Raw genomic sequence first — 4228 nt, 5'->3', positions numbered from 1 at the left:
GACTAATTACTGATACAGCCCAGACGTGAGACAGCCACTAATAAATACCCCTGCAGGTTGGAAATCTCAGACAACTGCTGCATTAATGATCCAGAGAAGAGAGGAGGAGGAAAGAGAGAGAGATAAAAAGAGAGTAGGAGAGATATAATGTGGCAAAGGACATTACTGTTTCTAATGCCACTAAGCCTGTCTCCAATGACAGTGATGCATGGTCTCAATAATGTGCATCAGAATAGGAGAGGGGTTCAGGAGGAGAGATGGAACCTTCTATCAGGTTGCCGGAGACATTTCCCGATGGTTCTTATACTGTAGGCTTTATTTGGTTACAGATCTAATGGGCGCCACCCTCTCAAGCATGTCATTCACAAAACCACCATCAAAAACCTTCAGACTTAAAAAGGACCAAATTTAAATTGGAGTCAACCCAGTTTTAGTTGCAGAGCTTGTTGGTGTCTGAAAGATGTAAATCAGACCCAGCATGCCGAGCAACAGCCTCATTTTCTCAGGCTGTGTTGGCCTGTTTAATGGATGGCTCTGAAAATAGGTGGAGTGTGTGATAGGTTAGCGGAGGAGAGAGGACGGAATGGGGTGGAGAGTGTTGCACAACAAAACCTGTGTGTAATTAAGCTGCATAATTCATAATCACATGTCTGAGTGGCTTCACTGTAATCAAGCTGTCCTGACCTATTATCTAATGAGTAACCTTCTCCTGAGACGACACTTCAGCCACAGCTCTCTCTCTCTCCATTTTCTCTCCATCTCTCTTTCTCCATCTCTCTCTCCCTCCCCTATCTCTCTCTCTAGCTCTCCCTACCTCCATATACCTCTCGCTCTCTCCATCTCTCCATCTCTCCATCTCTCTCTCTCTCTCTCTCTCTCTCTCTCTCTCTCTCTCTCTCTATCTCTCTCTCTCTCTCTCTCTCTCTCTCTCCTCCATAACCATGAGCTGCTCTTCCACCACCCAACTGGGACATAGAGCATGAACGTGTGGCATATAACACTTCCAAAGAGCAAAACCAGCCTTACCAGAACCCTCCGAGAACACCACTTGATGTTGGTTTTGTTTGATACATGTGGTTATTATTGTGTTCTTTTTTCCTCCCAATGGCTGACATTCTATTTTTATATCCATCTAAATTCTAGCCATCTAAATTGGTGGTAATTAAGTGATACATCCATGCATATTGAACAGCACATCTCCGTTATAAAATGGAAAATTACTTTCTTTTTCCACTGGGAAGTAGGTTCATAACTTGTTTTACATCAACTGAGTGCCCCCAGGAAATAGAAAGGAAACAATAATTAGCATTAGATGCACAACTTTTTTGGACAACACCAACATTTTAGAGGAAGACTATGTTACTGTTTTGGAAAGGTTTTGATATAGGGAGAGTAATGTACATTAATGATGCACAGTGCGGAGGAGGATAAACATATTTCTTGAGGGAGATCAGGGGAGTGCTATACTATCAAGGGTTGTGTCAGTCAGCGTCAAGTTCATTGACAGTAGGAAGGTAGGAAACAGAATACCTGACTGTGGTAAATGAAGTAATCTCATCAGACAGTAAGCTCAGGGAGTCCCAGCACTCAGCAGGAGTATGCTACCCCGCTAATCACGTCTTCACACTGCTTGCTCCTATTAGACAGCTGAATAACCTTACTGCTGATTGTGAAACATCAATATACCAGACATCCCTGACAAGCAATAGCATCACTTTACTAATGTTTCACATGGACCACTTGAGTGAGAATTTAAAAAAAAATCTTGACATGCAAAATAAGGGTTTGTAATCGTTTTCTCCTCGGCTCTAACAGAAATGCTTTGTAGCAATTCATGTCTGCAGGCAAACTATTCCCTCAAATATACATGGCAGTGAACATGTGTGATGTGCAAACCTGGAACACATTCAAAGGGTTACTCTTCTTGCATGGTATTTTTTTACTTTCTATTGTATTGTCCCCTTACTTTAACTATCAGGTTCTGTAGTGTCTCCACCACCTCTTCCTCAACCCAGAGGAATCTCCTGGTTTGAAGGGAAACTTCTCTTAACAATGTCTCCGTCAACCACCTCTGCAGGGGAACCTCACAGAGCTCTAGCATTTCAGTACAGAAATCCTGTCTCTTATGAGCCTGCTGCTGCTACCACAAAACGTCCTCAAAGTTTCCCCAGTTAAACTCCAGTGGAATATATTACTGGGGTTTGGAAAGGAAGGCTGAAGCATCTCTCTTTGTTGTGTCCAGCTCTGTGAGGAGGAGTGTTCTACAGTCAGAGCCTCAATCATGGCTGCCTCCCAGCTTTCTATGTCTCTCCCCCTCTCTCTCTCTCGCAGAGACAAACCTCTCTTCTGAAAAGGCTTCTGGTATGGTGCATTCATAACTCTGTCTACCAATACAATTCACTGTCATCTCTTTAATCACTTTCTCACAATGCTCACCAGATGAAATCTCATAACTCTGCAGAGTACAATATATCCCTCAATAACAATGCTCACCAGATGAAATCCCCTAACTCTGCAGAATCCAATATATCCCTCAATAACAATCCCAACACTTATTCATCACCCCCAAACTGACTTAGGCTACTAGGCAACAATAAGGTCTTCACTTATAGAAGCCTACTTTATTTAAAAAATGAGTTTTGGATCAAACAAATTATAGCTGAGAGGGACAATGGAGGGGGAGACAAAACAATGGGAAAAAGTCAAATTAAAGTTGAGCTTCTAAAGGCAACCAATCAAGTCCAACATGACTCTAGAGCAGATGCCTCTGCATGGGAGTGCTGCAGGAACAGCATTATGTAAACTATGAGGGAATGGAAAGATGGTCATAAACCTATAAACTGATTTAATTGTTTTACAACAAATCAATAATGAATGTGTTAGAATCATGGATCATGAACCCAATGCCCTGTGAACATTAAAGGTTGAAATCAATAACTAGAATATTCTGGTCACATAGGTTGTAGTGGAACACATGTTCTTATATTGAATGTGTTTTATTGATAACAATTACATTTCAACAGCCTCTGGAATAGACTCAGTGCCAGGTCTGAATTATATTTACAGCTGTACTGTAAATGTCTCTCCTCTCTCCATGTGTGCCCTGGGAGGTCAAGCGAGGAGAGGGGCAGTAGCAGAATGTAATCACAGGACATAGAACCGGTTAAATCTTGGCAGGGTATCATCACCATGGGGGATCGAAACCTTGTAACTGTAATGTCAACGGAGCTCAGTCTATGTGTGGTACTGTCACTATTGCATTCCCACACTGTACCAACAATGGCACAGCAGGTAAAAACATAAATGTTGTGCAGGAAATCAGATCTCACTGTCAGAAGTCTCCTTCGGACAAGGACGTAGAGCGTAGTTCTCTAGGAGCCCAGTGTGGGACAAGAGGGACAACTTTAGATACAGTGGGTTGGCTTAGGCATGGACATTTACTGTGAACTTAATCATGAGATTCAGGTTCTCCTCATGGCTTTATGACGGTTGTTTATGTTTGTTGTTTATCCCGAGAAAATAGTATTGTATCTTTAACAGGCTGTAGGGCCATGATACACAATAGCAATCATAGTTTAGTTTCTTTTTTTACAGCCCAAGCATACCAACTATCCTTTTAATTGTTCTGTGTTTATCATGCTTGCCCAGGAGGAGGAGGAGAGCAAATTCTGCATTGATGAAAAGTTAATCTTATCCATTATGAACGGCCTGCCCTGAGTACAAACTACAGTTGCACTTCAGAAACATTCTTCATGTTCGATTAACAGTCAAATGCAAATAAGCTAAGAAAAAAGGTATTAACTAAGCAGTAACACATTTTTTTCTCCTATCGTTAAAGTAATACATGTATTTTACAACCACTGCCTGGACAATGAGAATTAGTAAAAGTTTTCAATTTGTAAGACAAAATCAGTTCACTCTGCAAAAGAGCTAGAAGACATAGGCTTTACACATATACTTCTAAAATGCAGAATATGCTCATTTGGGAGAATGCCTCCTGTCATTTTGTACCATTATACACACAGTGTAGAAAACATTAAGAACACCTTCTCTTTCTATGACATAGACAGATGGAAAGGAAATCCCAGAAGATTGAATTGGTAGTAGCAACAGCAGAGAAGTTTTTGGGTATCAGAGATTTTAGTGCAGAAGAACTACAGGGGGTTTTAAGAGAAGGGGTTCCTGGTGTAGGATCTGTTGGGGCCAAAGTAGTGGGAAGGGGTGGTGT

This window comes from Coregonus lavaretus (assembly GCF_964263955.1).
Source record: "Coregonus lavaretus genome assembly, chromosome: 2".
Taxonomy (NCBI): Eukaryota; Metazoa; Chordata; class Actinopteri; order Salmoniformes; family Salmonidae; genus Coregonus; species Coregonus lavaretus.
The sequence above is the reverse complement of the archived record's forward strand: the minus strand, read 5'-3'. Positions refer to the sequence as shown.